This window comes from Symphodus melops (genome assembly GCF_947650265.1).
Source record: "Symphodus melops genome assembly, chromosome: 22".
Classification (NCBI taxonomy): Eukaryota; Metazoa; Chordata; class Actinopteri; order Labriformes; family Labridae; genus Symphodus; species Symphodus melops.
Genome location: NC_136712.1, coordinates 17,541,675 through 17,558,450, shown reverse-complemented (window position 1 = coordinate 17,558,450; position 16,776 = coordinate 17,541,675). Strand labels below are relative to the sequence as shown.

The following is a 16,776-nucleotide window of genomic DNA, read 5'->3' as shown; positions in this document are numbered from 1 at the left end:
TGTGGCTCCTTTTCCGCATGTTATTCTCCAACCTCTCTCTCTCTCTCTCTCTCTCTTGCTCTCATTGGTTTCCTTCTTGATCCACTGTCCTATCCAATAAAGGAAAACAGCCCTAAATCACATCGTCCAAGCGGAGGTGTCCAAATCAAAAGAATAAGGACAGGTCAAAGATCAGATCAAGACGAAAAACACCAAGAAAACAAAGTCTGGACCTGACACTAAGGCATTAGATGAACTGGCACAGAAGAAGAGGAATACAAACGTGCACATCAGGTAAATTCTATGTTTTTCTAAATTGCCCGTCGATGTGAATGAATGTGATTTCATCATTGAGCATCACCAGGACTTGACGTTAAAGATAAAATGGATAAATGCGCCTCAAACACTGAGTCATTGAGAGATTGTTTAAGCTTTAAGTCAAACTTCAGGATGCATGGAAGAACCAGCCTGACTGACTCGCTTCATTGCAGCCCTCTCTTGATGGATGGCGAGTACTGGACTGCTTGTTGACGTCATTATCTAGCTGTGGTCAGTCTGGGCGACAACAAGCCATCATGATGAAGTTATATTAACGGACAAGCCTCCTCCTCCTCCGAGCCAGACTGTCCTGCTTTTCTTTTCTGCAGACACGACCACACAGCGTTGAATCAAATCCTCTCTGACTCCTCGCTCTCCTTCCCCGTGGCGTCCTGTCAGCGGCATAACACATCACCTCTGTCTCACACATTCTTTGATTTCCTTGTTATTAAAACATTCAAGTCTTCAAAATGAATTCCTCACACACACCCCCACTGCCCCCCAGGAGCCTGACTAGAATCCTTCAGAGACTGTGGATCGTTGTCCAGCCACATAAACAGAACATTTGTATGTAAGCCACAGCTCTGCCCGTCACACATCAAAGTTGTCATGCCTTGTTGATTTTATCGCTCTGCATTCATAAGTTTAGAAATCTCAGGATATTCTTCGTGATCCTTGCACACATAGTATGTGATTAGGCTGCATGACCTGCTGAGTGCTGCAGAGAGTCTCAGAGGATCCATGAATGAATAAAAGTTAAAGTCCCAGTGCAATGAAATACACTTCACCGGTTTGTCGGGATCAGGTTTTTGGGATCGTCTCCTGGATTGTTGTTTCACCGCTCACTTATGAGCTTGGACTCTCGCTCATCTTGTTCACTCGTGTCTCTACCCCTTGTTATATGAAACTATTGTTAAGACTGCTTGCTCTGTTTCTGTGTCGTGCATTTGGGTCCAATTCTGAAAACCATAACACCGTGTTTGAGATGGAAAAAACGTCACAGCACGGCAGTTTGTTATGCTGCATTCACGTGGTATTTCAAATGCGCATGCTCATCTGCATGAGCATCTTGCTCATTTAGTTCTTGGTGTTTTTATCTAAAACGTGGAAGAAAAGAGCATGTGAAGATGTTCCATCCTGAACATGCTTGAACAACGGGGTCGTACTGTGTGAGCACGTTATTTAAGAGCTTTGGTTATGCATCGCAAACGATTCCATCGTATCGTGTGAGCTGACAATCAGCCACAACATTTATCTAAAAACGGTAAATGACTACTTTCGCTAGCGTTAACATAAATATATCACCTTCAAAAGGATACAAACATATTTGAGTGCAATGATTGCATGGTGCATGTACACTGTCTCCTCTAAGTTCCCATTAAAATACGCTGCGCAAAGCAGACTGTGGCCTCAGGTTTCCTGCATTTATAGAGATAAGGGTCTTTGCATGATGCAGAAACTTTGCTAATGTGTTAGCATGATGCATGACACATGGTGGTGTGGTGTGCGACCGTGTATGCCTCATGCATGAGCAAGCACAGCCTCCTGCAGCACGCTGAACAGAAACAGGGACATTCATTTGTTTGATGAAGTCGTAATTCTTTTTTTACGTCTCACATGGGCCAAGCAATCAGCTGGTCAGAGATGTCCACCAGTACTGCTAATGTATTGTTTTCCATGTGCTTTATCGGTTGGCATGCCAACCTTTGCAAAGGACCGAGAGTTAATGTTCTAATTTGTGCTGTTTTTATGTTCTCGTATGTTTGCTGTCTCTGTTTTACAAAACTTTTGTTTCCGCACACAAGTGTTGCTGTCCGCTGCATAATGGCTGTAATCATCTTCAGGATGTTCATTACTCAGATAAGATGGACTCGGCTGCAGCTCTTATCGCATATATTCGTAATCACAGATCGCTCAGAGCTGAGGACGAAGCTGCTTCACATCGCCTCTCATTCAAAGTAGCTGGGGAGGAGATAACAGGTACGCAAAGGGAGAGAGAGAGCGAGAGAGAGAGAGAGAGAGAGAGAGAGAGAGAGCGAGAGAGAGATTATTGTTGGACATCTGGAGTCACAGTGTCTTCACAAACTCCGTCACACGGTGAAGTAGCTCATCAGCATGGAGAACAAGAGCAGATTTAGCTTCTCCCTGATTGCGTAGGATGGAGAGGTGTGAATTCACTTTATGGTGTTTAATTACGCCTTTGTGACGGAATCAAGTCCAACTTGTTTGTGCCTTTTCGTGGATATCTGATTTTAAAAATTGAGGGAAATGATTCAGTCGGCTGCAGTCGAGGATGATGGGCCACCTCAAATGGATAATCTCATACTTCAGATTTCCATTCTGACTCTAAACCATTACACTTTACATAATTAGCCATTAGCCGCCTGTGCAATGTGCTATTAGGATATAAAAATCCAGGAATACTTAGCCATCTGCTCAGTAGTAGAATGTGTTGAACACTTTCCATGTAAATGACCCAAATGGTAAAACAAACTGAAAATGATGAGCAATGCAAGCTGCTGTTTGGAGGAAGTATTTTAGCTCGTCTTCATGCCAATTTCACTCTACAATAGTGTGTGTGTGTGTGTGTGTGTGTGTGTGTGTGTGTGGGGGGGGGGGGGGGGGGGGGGGGGGGGGCTGTCATGTGGAGTTTCAGTTAAATACAAACATGTCTTTGAGGCAGAGCTGCTCTGATATACAAGGTCATTATTCACTGTCTCTGTGATTCAGATTCAGGGGCTTGTTTTGTTCCTGGGAACACAAATGTATGTGTGTTTTATTTTGTAATTTTATATTTCATTGATTTCATCACATAATAGTCAGCAGTGGGGGGGTCCTTCTATGTTGTCTGTAAATTTGATACCTGTGTTACTCGTGTTTTCAGGTTCTTAGTTTGGTCTTTAATGTTTCTTAGTCTAGTTTTAAGTGTTTCCTGTTTTATTTTGTTTAATAAATTTGGTTTAATATCCTGTTTAAGTTGTGTTGTCAGTGTCTGGTTTTACTTTGTACTTGTCCTCAGTGTTCTGTGTTTCCCGCCTTGTTGATTACCCTGATTAGTCTCACCTGTGTCATGACTCTCACCTGTGTCTGATTACCCCATGTCTATTTAGTCTGTCTTTGTTACCCTCTGTGTCAGTTCATTGTTTGCAGTTAGTCAGTGTTGATTGTCGAGTGTCAGTCTGAGCCTGTCGTTTGTTTCCTGCTCCTTTGGATGAACTTTGTTTTTGCTCCGCTTGGTTTTTGGACATGTTGGATTTATTTTCAGTGAGTTTTGTTTAATTGAACAAACCTCTTTTTACCTGCATTTGGGTCCATCCTCCATTTTCTGCCCGTCAAACCTGTGACATCGTCATGGCGTCAGGCTGCCGTCTTGGATAACTTGTTAACATTTGGACAGAAGCACCCTTTTTCATGCCATGTTCCGCTTCCTGAGACCCCACTTCCTGTCCAACTGGTCAAAACTTTGCACAGTGAGGTATGTACAGTACATTTCAGGGGAAGACTGTCTTCATGTTTGGCATTTTCAGAAGTGCAGGTGAGACAGCAGCTGTTATATATATATATATATATATATATATGTGTGTGTGTATATATATATATATATGTGTGTGTATATATATATATATATGTGTGTATAGATATATATGTGTATGTATGGGCCGTATACCTTCTGGTTTAGAGGGCCACGCTTGTCTGCACTGTATTCTCTGGCAGAATGATCACGGAGACAAAGACAAGCAAGTTAGCTTGTTTGACATTCAAATACATGTTGACCTTCAACTATCTCTATAATGTGATTCATCACCATCCTCATGTCTAAACAAGTTCTTGACATTTATGGTTTTAAATTTGGTTAATAAAAACACATTTTTGGACATCTTAAAAAAACAAAAACTCCATATTTGGTTTAATTATCATTCTTCACGTCGGCCCTGAGAGCACAAACTGCACTTTTCTGTGTTTTAGAGAGTGTGAGTGTAGGATCTGTAGTGTTTGTTGTCTCTTTGAAGTTTTGGCTTTCCTGCATCTCATTGCTCTTTGACCCCTTCTCTGTGCTCGCTTGGCTGCAGTCCTACACTCTACACAACACACACGCACACACACAGACACACACACTTGCACCTGTTGCCAATCCACCCTGCAGAAGCAATGCTGCTCAGCTGGCTGATTAGAGCAGGAAGTGGGTGAAAAGAGCAGAGATGTCACCTTGGTCTCTGCTGTTTCTAGAAAGTCCATAAAACCCTCACAGAGAGCCGAGCGCTCTGTGAAACTGATTTATGAGACTGTGTTTTATCACTGACTTCTGTTTGTGAGTTCTGTGGGTATAACTGCTTGGAGATGAAAATCCTTTCACACACTTTGGGTTCATTTTTCATAAAGTTTTAACAAGAGTGTTTTTTTTTTTTGTCTTATCGGGCTGTGTAAAAACAAGCTAATTTAGCCATGCATGCTATCCCAGCTGCCGTTGAGTTGAGAGGAACAATCACATTCACACCTACAAGCAATTTTTGAGTCAACAATTAACTGAAGGAGCATGTCTTTGGACTGTGGGAGCAGAGGGATAACATGCAAACTCCACACAGAGAAGCTCCTGTCCGACAGCTATTGAACCAGGAACCTCCTTTGCTGTGAGTCAACAACGCTAACACTGCTTCTGTATATCTTTCATAATCTAACAATGAAACCTCTAATCGTCAAAGAGATTTAAAAACTGAAAGGAAAGAATCCATTTACATACTATTTAATGCAGAAATGAGATTTTTTTTAGACTTAAATTTCCTGAGCAGTTCACTGGAACAAATGTGTGCAAAGGTAGAGCTGTTTAAAAAAAAAAGCATTCCTCTCAGAAAAGAGTCTATTAACAAGCAAATTAAAAGCATACAAAACAGCTCATTACATTTGCAAAGTGGGCGTACATTTGCATGAATTCCTCGGGCTGTTTGTGAGACGTTTAGTGAGTACAGCAGAGACGAGACCCAGCGAGAGACACCTTTACTCTGTTGATGTGTTTTTAGAATTTTCCTTTGTTGTCGGCAGTCAGGAAGACACGAGGTCAGGAAACCCAGTGTGTATTTATGACACACAAACCGACTCACTGAAACACAGGACTGTACTTTCTGCAACACACACACACACGCACACACACACAGCCGCCCACTCGTCTGCACACATACAGGTGATATGGTGTCTGCTGTTGATAACAGCTCAGCGGACTCAACCTCCTCCCCGCTCCCTCAAGGTCGCCGATGGGCCGACATCTGTCTCTCAGCCAATCACGGACCTCCCTCTGCATGTTCAAAACGCTCAGTTCCTCTTTTGCATGAGATAACACACTGCTGTTACACTGGGATAATCTTCTCCCACAAGCCAAACAGCAGTTAAAAACAATGCAAATGAAGGCGAAACACTTTCCAGACAATTTGAAAAGGGTAAATAGAGATTTAGTTCAAACCAGTTCTGCAACTAACAGAACATTATTTCCTTTCAACAGCTGTGGATCTTATTTCCCAAGAAAGGGTAGACAGAAAGGAAAATAAATTGAAGTCAGGAGGCATCTGTAGTTTTTCCACATGCATCCGTTTAAGTGGTTTTCACATTTTATCTCTCTGTTACTTCTGACTCCATTTTCTAAGGCTGAACAGCTCAGGAGATATTTCCTTCATAATTGAGGTTCAATCCCCTGAGTCAGAAAACGTCTCTGCTTATCTGAGCAGTTGGATTGTCATGAAGCTGCACATTTCTCACATTATTCATTTAATCACTGTTTTTGTAACGATGTGCATGTTAATATATTTGCCCTATGCAGGTTTGTTTCGCTCATATTTTGTAAAATGAACTAGAGTAGTTTTTTATTGAATTTGAATGGGGGGGAAAAAGTATTTTTTTATATATTTACATGTAATGCACTTCTTTGATTATGTATTGGGACTTGCTCACTTGGAGAAAACTCCTGATATTTCCAGGAGGAGCTGCATGTGTGTGTTCCTGCGAGCCTCCTCGGATTTTTCTGGCAGCAAGTCTCGAGTGAGATGCAGAAGAATGTTATCAGTAGAATTCACCTGTAGACAATAGGAGGGGGGGGGGGGTTTATGTTTATGTACAGCTGCATGGTGCATGTAGTGTATGCATGCGATATCTGTGCACAGCTACATTACGTTTTCTCTTCACAAGTTTGTTGTTCTACTCCTCTTTTGATGATGTCGTGATACGATCGTACGATACACGTAGTTCTCCCGCTGCGATGTGCATATTTGATCAGCCCGGTCAGGAGAATGTCCAGAGCAGTCCTCCGGGAATATCTCGATATTTTCAGGATTGCATGTGTGAAAATTGCTGATGTTTGAAGTTGACTTTAAAAGGAGGTACATGAAGAGAACGCACAGGCTGAAACCTCGAGCAGAAGCACACTTGTGTTGATCAGCCGTCTTCGTCGAGACGGAGCTGGACGGAGACGAACACTGTTCACTGTCACAGAATCCTTAAATCGTCTCTGCAGTCTGTCACTACGCAGAGGACACAGCAGGAGGCGAAACAGTGTTTACGACATCGTGAAAAAAACAGTCTGATCGGAGGCAGGAAGTGTGAATAAGAAGTGATCATTTGTAGGCACAGAGCTACAGACTGTCTGTTCACATATGCATGCTGTCCTTCTATGCAGACTAACTACAGGAGAGACATTGTGCAGTCGTCTTGTGTTAATATCAAACTGCACTACCTGTGACCGCATTGTTATTCACCTGAGAGTGGGCATTTTAGAGTGTCTGAAACCGAGGGAGATTAAAGTGAGTGTATCTCTGGTCTTTATGCTTTCATATATCTAACACAGAAAAAACGTATTCTCCTTTCTGTTCCCCAGCCTGCATGGTTCACTTTATGAAACATGTTTGATGAGTCAGATTCAGACACAGAAGGGACCATGTGCTGACGTGTCCTTTACCCGGTGGCTCGGGGACAGTAGCTGACCTGACGTTTGCCAAATCTGTACGAATACACAACCTTTTTGTCCTTGAAAGGCATCTGACATTTTCCCCCTCAATCCTCTCCAATTACAGCTAATCTTTACCGTCTTCTCCCTGCAGGAGGCTCCTCTCTGTTCGGCGCACCCTGAGGATCAACTCAAACATTGTTCGGTGTGCAGGAATGTGAATGAGCGTCAGCACACAGTGAGTCAGCAGCCGGCAGATGTAATACGAATAAGGCTGCGGCTTTTATCTGCGTATGCAGGTAGGCCAGTGATACGGGTGTGTTTGCTTTGTGTGTGTGTGTGCGTAAATTGAAAGTGAGACGTCTCCCTTTGACATTGCCGTGTGCCTGTTAAACAATGTGGAGACCAAAAACAGCCCCAGGACACATTTTCCTTTTTGTTCACAAGCTCTTTTGCCTGAATATGACGACTATCATCACTGACATTTTCCTATGAATACATGTCAGTTGATTCAGCAGCACAGTGAAAAAAATTAAAACTTTGACTTTAAAACTCTTCTAAAGTTCGATAAATAGACAACATAGTGACAACAAGGATCCTTTGATATTAAACTCCTGTAGAAATGTAATCCCTGTAACACAACTGTGTTTTATTCTAATCCCTACAAACGGTTATTTGAAATCATAAAAAAAGGATTGTAATCCAGTTTGGGTTTAAGCAGGATCATTAGTGCTCAGACTTTTCTCTTTCTAGTTTCTCTTTGCCGCTCTTTGTCATTTGTGAAGATGGCACCAGGACTAGTTTGTCTGTGGGCTCCACTGGGGCCCACGTGGTAGGGGAGGTGGTCCCAGCTTGTCACTATACCTGGTAAGGAGCGTGGTGGTGTTCCGGGTCTGATCGCAGTGTGAGCTGTGATTGACACGTGGTAAAATAGAAGCATGTGGGTGTGAACGTGTTTGAAGAAAAAAAGAAGAAGTAATAAATGTGATCCTAGAGGAATAACAGATACAGGCTGCAGCAGGAACAATTTGTAAATATGTTCATCATTTCAATTCACTTGAGAGGCTGCACATACTGTCCATGCAGATATGTGTTTTATAGAGATTAATAAAGATAAATCATCAGCAGAGAAATGAAACGGTTCCCATGCTCACACACAAAAACAAACAAATACAAACACAACAAGGTGTTTTTATGAATATGTGGAGTTGTTACTTTAAATGTTCTCTCTATTTACTCACTTTATTTTTGTATTCATTGTAACTGCAGGACAGAGTAAAGTGTAAATAATCAAATTTGAATCTGAGAGCCTCAGCTGTCCTGTCTTTAGTTTGGCTATGTGGTTGATCACAGGGATCCAGATAGAATCACATTTCTCTTAAGTTTTCCTTAAGCTTCTCCAGCTTTAAGAACATCGTGAGGTCCTTTAACCAGGGCGATGCTTTGTGGGGAAATGTGTCCAGTAGTCGTACAAGCGGGGAAAGGATCATAAAATATGTACAGTGCCAACATTGGTTGAAGTTTTTACACGTTTACAACTGCAATAGATTTTTATTTTATTTTTTTCGTTTCTTTTTCAGAGCACATGAGTTGTTAATTTCTTTCAGGACCAATTTCAACCAAAATCTTAAAAAGTGTATCTTGGGAAAATGACCAACCCTGCCTTTAAGTCTGGAGCGAGACGTCAGTCACTCGAGACAAATCACCAACTTCCTCCTCCCAAACTTTTTTAACCTTGTCCAGAGGAGTTACTCTGGGAAACAGGAACATGTCTGTCACATAATCACGTCATCAGATTCTCACACAGAAGAGATGAACTTTTCTGATTTGGCTTTAAATGAAGACACATGGAGCCGTGTGTCATCCAGATATTATCATCATGTTTTGTCATGTATTGACTTTACTTGACTCCAAAGGTTATTGTGGCTCATATATCAGTCTCCAAAAGCTAAAAAATCAGCCAAAGTTGCAACTTAGTTTGGACGCCTCTTTGTAGAAATGAAGCAACACTGTCAAAAGTTTAAGAGGACAGATTAGTGTCTGTTGACAGTAAACAGTACAATCGTCTCCACTCATCCCTGTGATGGAGAAGAAAGACACTCTTTCCCATAATCGGGGTCAGTAACATGTTATTAAAGTGAATTAGGAGTCATGCGGTTCTGATGTCAAAGCAGCTGATCTTTGGAGGGCGGAGCTTTGTTCAAACACTGGCACCATCTTTGACGGGATTTAGGAACAAAGGAAGTCTTTCATTTTGGCGTCACACAGCAGCTCAGGGAAGCGGTGCCAGATTTGTATTGTTAGCTGTTAAATCTGATATCTGGGAAGTTAAGTTGATATTGGTGGTTGTGTGTGTTTATCATTCAGGAGACGGCAGACCGCTCCTGAACGCTGCCTTCTAGATGATTCCTGCTTTGCATTTTGTACCTGGTGTTCAGGACAGAACTTTATTTCAAAGTCAACGTCAGAGAATTATTTTTTTGTCGGTGGTTGATTTCGAGACATTTGATGCCTCTTAGTTTAACTTTAATCTGTTCCCAATGAACAGAAACAGCACTTAATAGATGCACTTTATGAAGTCAGTATAGAATCTCAGGGGTTTGATTTAAGATGTGTTGCACATTCACAGTCCGAGGATCATATCAGCAGGCCTTTATGTACGCAGCAAAAAAAACCTGTAGGAGAGCGAAAGCATGGCAGAACACAAACAAATGTAATGACATCCTGACTCCCATCTTATTATTTATTTATCTCTTCACAAACATCTACACACAAATCGGTTTTAGACAAAAAAAGTCAGCTCTACGGTTTCCTGACTCTGTGGAACTCAGACCTCCATTCAGCATGAAAACATTGTAAAAGTTGTTTTCTTGGGGTGCTGGGTGCTTGTGGCTTAAGTCCTTGATAGCAGACAGCTTGGGTTTCAATCCAGCCTGTGGCTCCTTTCCTGAATGTTCTCTCTCTCTCCCTCCCTCCCTCCCCATGATGATGTTATTTCTGCAAACAACTAGAAACCTGATAATCTAGTAAATTACAAGAAAACCGTTTTCTGGTTCCTGCTGCTGAAGAGATCCGAAGTGAAGCCTCTGTGTAACTTATTATTTACAGTTGAATTGAGACTCCTGAAACGGATGAATGGAAGCTTAAACACACTTTCACTTCTCAAGCTGCTGATTGGACTGCAAACAATGGCAGCTCACGGACATGGAAGTCTTGTCTTTAGGTTGTTCAGCACTAACTGCTAGCTAAAACAAAAGCCTGTCGGTTGTTTCCTGAGGAAACACTGACTTCACTTTGAGTGTCCCATACACACCGCTTCAGCAGGTAGAACCCAATGCTACACAGACCTGCTCTGCCTGGTTACAGTTGCAAAGCCATGATGAGATAATCATCGTTCAGGGGAATGAGCTTAGTGAACAGTTAATTAGCAAAAGCTCCAGATCTGCATCATGCATTTGAATCCTTTCTCAGCACATCGCACATCTGCAGAGCGGTTTAAAGGCTGAAATCACAGAACTGACTTATGAGCTGTTAAAAGTAGAAGTCTGATTATAGGAAAACAAATCCGTTAAAGGGCCCATGTTCTTCTTTTATTGCCCTTTGGTGTGTTTTCCAGGTGTCTTGTGCATGTTTAGGCACATACGTCTCGGTCCTCGTTAGCTGTAGCAGTAGCTGCATGTAACGTTCGGTCCTGTTACGTAGTGTACTTAGATGGAGATACCTTGCATTAACAAGTGTAGATGTGCATGCATTCCTCAGGCAGTATGTCAGACAGCAGGAACCAGAAACACTTTAAACCTGTTTATGTTTGATGCATTTTTAGATTTGAGAAGTTGGTTTTTGTTCCCAGATGTCGTCATCAGGTTTTAGATGATGGTTTGAAATCCGTTTACGCAACACCATCCTGAAGCACTTCACCACATACGGGTGGTCCTTCCAGGATTTCAAAGGTCTTTGACCCGGTGTTTGTCACATTAATTAACCCTTTGTTGGTGTGTGACCCTTCATATAGATTCCCGCAGCCCATTAACGAGCCTGACGAAGGTTCACTAGAGTCAGGCTCAATAGATTTGCACACAGTCTGGTGAGTTCATGTCAACTCCTGGCTTGGATTATGACACTCTCAATAAACTGACAGCACTCTTTTTTTTTTTTCTTTTTTTTATGAAAGTTGGATTAAGAAATCTGCATCCTTTAAATGTAGTCCCCCCTCTCTGCTATTTCTTTACTTACCTTCTTCGACCTCCCCCCACACATTTGCTGGCATTTCTTTTTTGGGGTGTAATTTTTTTTGGCCATTTTTGCCTTTATTCGATAAGTATGTAACGTTTATTTATAGAGCACCTTTCACAGATAACGATCACAAAATGCTTTAAAGCAATAAAAGGCGATTAACAGTTAAAAACAGAAACAGCAAAAAGAAACGTACAATATGTAAAATAGACTGAAAAGAGGCAGAAAATTCCTGGGAGGAGAGAGAGGGGATGGCATGCAGAAAAAGGTTGGATGAGGTCGGATTCAAACCCATGACCGCTGCAATGAGGACTGTAGCCTCTTTACATGAGGCGCCCGACGTAACTGCACCCTGCTTGCTCGTCTTTTCACCTGTTCTCACCATCTTCCCTTCTTCTCACCATCACCTCTGTCTGCACTTACACCCTTTCTTTCCTCCGGTTTCATTTCCTCTGCTCCTTAAATCTTTCCCCTCCTCCTCTCTCTTTCTTCCTCTCTCTCTTCTTCCCTCTGTTTATCGCTGCCCTGCCCTCTTATCGCTTCACTCAACCCTGTCATTTTTTTTCTCCTCTTTCTCTCCTATTTTCTCATTTCCTTCTCTCCCCTTTCATTTCCTCTCCTGTCTTCTACTTTTCTCCTCCTCCTGTCCTCTCGCATTCATTTCACCTCCTTCTTCCCCTCCCCCTCTTTCTTTCCCTGCCGTGCAGCGTTTTGGCGAAGGACAATCAACCCGTTCACGTCCGCCTTGGGAAAATGTTTGTGACACTCCGAAGCGCTGACGGGCACTCGTGCGCTGCCACCAGGCCGCTAGGAGGCCCTTGGAGGGGGAGGAAAGGGGAGGCAGGTGGGAGGTGTGTGAGTGGGGGGGAGGGGGAGGGTGAGAGAGAGCGAGCGAGCGAGCAGTGGAGGAGGCGGATGGAGCAAGAAAAAAAAAGGACAGAGAGGCTTGTTTCAATGTCACCCTGTAATCTAACACACTTCATCACTTCCTCTTTCTGTCATCATACCAGCCCCTCCCCCCTCTCCTATCTCCCTCCCTCGCCTCGTCTCTCCCTCCTTCAGCTCTCCCCCTCCCTTTAATATTCTGTCTCGCAGACAGGTACATGCATTTCTCTCCCAGGAACGATACTGTCACATGTATGATTGTTTCAGAGACGGCACAGAGGAGGAAAAAATAAAGAGAGAAGGAATTTGAATGTGGTGATTGTCAGAAGTCACATCAGGTAACAACAAACACTTTGTTTGTGCCTGTTTGACTCTGAGCCTGTCGGGAAAGAATGCTCACTATGTTTACATGCAGCTTAAAAAAAAAGAAACTGGACTTTTTAAATAAATGTAAGCATCTCAAGCCGACTGAATATGTACTAAGATGAATATCCCGAAGTCGAACTGGCACACCATGTTCACTTAGTTGGTGCCTTGTTTCCTCGTGCTCCCACGTTCTGAGCAATGCTCCACAATTCCCACGCTGGACTTGGACCTGGAAGTCCAAAAGCTTCTTCGAGACAAACATCCCAAAGTTTATCAGGATTATTTATGACAACGTTGTGAGAAAAAAAAAGAAAAAGAAACTTCCTGTGAGAAATAACAAAACACTGTTAAAACAAGAGTGTTGTCCAGCTCTGCCTCTTTGCCTGTTTTTAGATGGATTGAAGGTATGTTGGAGTCAACATTTCCAACATGGCGACAGACACTGTTTGACTTCAAAACGCTTCTTCAGAAACCGATTGCTCCGACATCACTGAGACGACGGCTGTGCTTGAAAAAAAGGAAATGAGAAAAAGCTGATTTTGTGAGTCATAAGTAGTTTTTTAAAAATGCAATTCTTCTTTGGTTGAAATTGAAAGTGTGATGAGATCAGTGAGTAATGTGAAGAGGGGGAAGTCTAAACAAACGAGACAATACTGGTCGTCCATTAACAACAGAAGCTTGCAACACTGCTCGTATCTCTAAAATATTAAAGGAGCAATGAACTGTGGGACTGCAGTGTCTAATATCTTTTTGTAACAAACAGTGTAGACCGATCGAGGATAGAAGAGGGAGAAAAAGAGGCTCTCTGAGTTTAAACGTCACTTATCACAGCCGACGCTCGGGACAATATTCAGCCAGAGACTTTCCCAATAAATCCAAAATTTCAGCATGCAGGAATAAATCTTTTCACAAAACACTTCACCTGCCTTAAAAAAGGCAAAGCAGCTTCTTCTGCAATCATTTGTCCAAATTTCCCCCTGAACAACACGTTTCATGCTGCTTCAAACAGAACAGAACACAGTCCTTCTCTGATCCACGTTTATGAATCCAAACCGATTTTTCTCATCCACTGAAACCGTGATGATGATGATTACTCTGAGCGGTTACGACATTTTTCTTACAGCTCCTGAAACATTTCGCTGTGATGCAGTGAACACACACACACACACACACACACACACACACACACTGTATTTATAATTTATCATCCCTCCTCTGAAGTCTGTTTTGCATTTGTTTCAACACAAAATGTTGCACTGCTTATATCGTCTTTAAACTCTGCCTTCATTTGAAAACTTGTCTTACTGATCAAAAGTCGTCTTGCTGCACTTTTCTTCAGCATTTTTTACAGCTTTGTCCCTGCTTCTCTAAAGTTTCTGTAAACATCTGCATTTAGCACGGTATAACATGTCACAGTGAAATATCGAGTGGGTTGAAATAAACTATCACTCTGCAGGTTTCATTGTTTGGCTGCGTGGACCTTACACAGTTACACACGAGGTTACCTGTACTGCTGCTAAAGGCACATTTATATCACATACAAGATGCTCAAATGCAGAGCTCCAGCTATCCTAGACGTTTTATATCATTTGTTGTAAAGACGAAGGGAATATCTTTTTGGTGTGGTAGTTCACTCACGAGTCAAGTCTTGTGTAAAACTAGACGTCCTAAGTCTGGTGGAAATGTACTAAGAAGCTTCTTGAATTGTGCATCCAAAGTGCCGGCGATCAGCTGAGTCTAAATGTGCTGACTTTTCCTCTCTCTGCAGTTTGCTTACGTTATTCCTGTTTCTGCAAAGTTGAGCCGTCAGCATTTCCTCTCCCCGCCGCGTGGAGCTGAGCTTTGTACTCATCATGAGAGACGAGGAAGCTTGCACCTTTGACGGTTTATTTAAAGGATGTGATCTACGTTCTGACCAGCCAGAGGAGTCTGGGTTTATAAAAAAAAACAAAAAAAAAAACGACCATGGTCAAAGTGTGCTCATATTTGCCGGTGGGGTTGCCACTAACTTTTTTACAGATCATTTATTTTAAGGTAACAGAGGTAGAAGAGTTTTCCCTTTCCTGGTTATGAATACTGACTTTAACAACTCGCAGCAGGTGGTAAAATGTTCACTGCTTGGGGCCATTAGCGCCACAGTTTGTGAATTAGACAGTTTACATTTAAGTCACCCATATTTTCTGGTTTTAGGGTAGAACAAGCCTCTATTATTTTATCAAATATATTTTTTATCTGCGATAAACAAAGGAGAGGAGCTCAGAATGGATGCGCTCATTATAAAATACGGGGCAGCTGACGGTGATATCACAGCCTCACACGTTCGTATATAAAGCTCCAAAGGGAACAGCTTGTGTACGCCCTGCAGGGCTACAGTATACATGGTGCCTCTTTAATGTTTGGTAAATTAGCTCTCAGGCTACAGCCGCGCTGCTTCCTGTGAACGTGTGATAAAGACTTAACCCAGCCGGCTCTGAAACAGGGGCGAGACATTCATTATTGATGACCAAATCCCTGTGAAGATGCCCTAAATAGACTTGTGTGGTTGCATAACAAATGTGTGAGCTGATGAACTGCTGATGGGATTTTCTGTCATTAAGTGTTTTTTTTATTTTTATGAATGAGAGCGACATGTAGCAGTAACACCGGTCAGTCTGTCAACCTGTAAACAAAGGAACAGATGAGCTTGTAGTAGAAGAAGTTTCAGATTCATTGGCTTATTATTGGCGAGCTTATGGTTTTACTTGACTTCATTTCTGCAGAAAAATATGATTTATAATACCCAGACTTTCAGTTTGTGCACATTTGAAATTCACTTTCAGCTTCAGCCTCGCTGCATGAAAGCTAAACTTACTTTGCATAAACTTTAAGAAATGTTGTTGGAGAAAAAATAAATGCTTTCCACCCAGATGAATGAGAGGTTGCTAAATACTGACTCTTCCATTTAAGTGCAGGCCTCCTTAAGAGCGCCTGCAGGGTGAGGAGATGCACAGCTGTGTGATGTGTACGGTTTGAAAGTGAGCATTACATGTTTACACTCGCTGCCCATGTTAAAGTAAAAGTGTCATTTGACACCATTACATGGACGAGGTGTTGCATGACAAGGAAAACTGGACACGTAGCTCAGATGCTGCAGAACTGTTTTGTATTTCAACAATACAAACATCCGAATATTAATGATTAAAAGGTTGTATCTAAATTATTATACATCAAACTGAAATATCCCATTATTCCCAATATTTCAGGAGGACTGCCCCTGAAATTCCAATTGTCCTTTATTTCTTCTAACAAATGTTTGGACATATATTTTTTTTTTGGTTGGGTGATGCAAAATGAGAAATAAGGAGCAGAAGATGCACATCATCAAGACGCACAAGCTCTTCGTTATGTACCAGAATGATCCTGCTAAATATCCTTCCCAGTCCTCGGTGAAGTGACTAATCACGAGCAGGATGTGAACTTTAAAAATGTTGTCTCCGTCCTTTAAAGACACTTCAGTTCCTGGATCTCTTGTGGTCATGGTTATTTTGATTGTTGCTGACTTTGGAGAGGTTGCATGACTAATAAGTCAACCCCCCCCCCCCCCCCCCCCCCCCCCGTAATTAGTTCACGCTTCAAACTGCTAAAATCACCAGAAACATCCGGATGTGACAGCGTCCCATAAACTCGACCTCAGCAGCGTAAAACACTGACTGTGGTCTCTCAGAAAACACAGAGCCAATTATTTCTCTTTGTTTTTGCAGCTCTCGCAGCGCGGTGTGGCCAACCATCACTACCACTCACTGTCCTTTTTCCAAGACCATCCACTTGCCTGTACTTTTACAAGGCTGACGGTTTCTATGGCAACAAAAGGGGGGGATGAAGACGAGGCCGGGGCCTGACAGAGCGCTGTCAGACAGACTGTACAGGGCGGCTGGGAACCTCATGAGGTAGGGGGGTGGAAAAAACCCACAGGGACGAGGTTTATTCTGAGAGCTTCTCTGCGAGCTTCTACAAAATCAGTTAAAACGCTAAATTTATACTCGAGGAAAAAAACATACAGGAAGACACCGATCATATACGCAGACTTCTTA

At 42.3% G+C, this 16,776-nt stretch overlaps 1 long non-coding RNA gene across 2 annotated transcripts; it reads left to right on the top strand.

Moving 5' to 3' along the window:
• Positions 1 to 3,452: 3,452 nt before the first annotated feature.
• LOC306817673 lies at positions 3,453 to 16,525 on the top strand. 2 transcript variants are annotated; one of them, XR_013778053.1, is made up of 4 exons: positions 3,453 to 3,561; positions 7,154 to 7,278; positions 7,377 to 7,460; positions 16,447 to 16,525. It is a non-coding gene; the product is annotated as an uncharacterized lncRNA (long non-coding RNA). The 2 variants fall into 2 exon arrangements; XR_013778054.1 differs by lacking the exon at positions 3,453 to 3,561 and adding an exon at positions 3,666 to 3,772.
• The last annotated feature ends 251 nt before the right edge of the window (positions 16,526 to 16,776 follow it).